Source organism: Condylura cristata, unplaced genomic scaffold, assembly GCF_000260355.1.
Source record: "Condylura cristata isolate star-nosed mole 26May11 unplaced genomic scaffold, ConCri1.0 scaffold00062, whole genome shotgun sequence".
Taxonomy (NCBI): domain Eukaryota; kingdom Metazoa; phylum Chordata; class Mammalia; order Eulipotyphla; family Talpidae; genus Condylura; species Condylura cristata.
In genome coordinates, this window is record NW_004567163.1 from 519,068 (window position 1) to 519,683 (window position 616).

Here is a 616-nt window from a genome sequence, read left to right on the forward strand (position 1 = left end):
CCTCTGCTGGACAGTGGCCTGGACCCAGGGGCTGCAGCCCACTGGGCTCCCGCTGGCCTTTCAGGATCTTGGGGGTCAGTCACGGCGGGGGCCCTGAATCTCGGGGGGGTCGCCCCAGTGTCTCTCTAGCTGCCCGCACCCACCCCCACCCCATCTCTGCTCTGGCCACGGCCTGGCCTCTCCCTGGTGTCCCTTCTAATGGAGACACTGGCCACGGCCGGGCCCTCGGGGCCAGGTGGGCACCTGGCCGACGTCCTGCTGTCCGCAGGCTGGGGGCCCTGGGCTCTGAGGACAGACACGCCTCATCGGGGTCAGGGCTGGGCCTGAGGGCGAGGGCTGCAGGGGAGGGCCCAGGCCACGCAGGCCGGGGGTGGGGTGGGCGGCCCCATCGCCAGTGGACGGGGTCGGGACGGCTGTCGTGGGCCAGTGGCCTGGCTTCTGGACACAAAGACTCGGGGCCCGCTGACGGAGGGCCGGAGCCCCGGGACTGTCCTCCTGGCTGGTCAGGCGTGGGGGCGGGGCGGCCGGCGCCGCGTCACGTTGCCGGACACTCTCCGAGTCGGAAACTTGCAACTTCGCCCGTTTTATCATGATGGGACGGCTCGGCTTTGAGCCC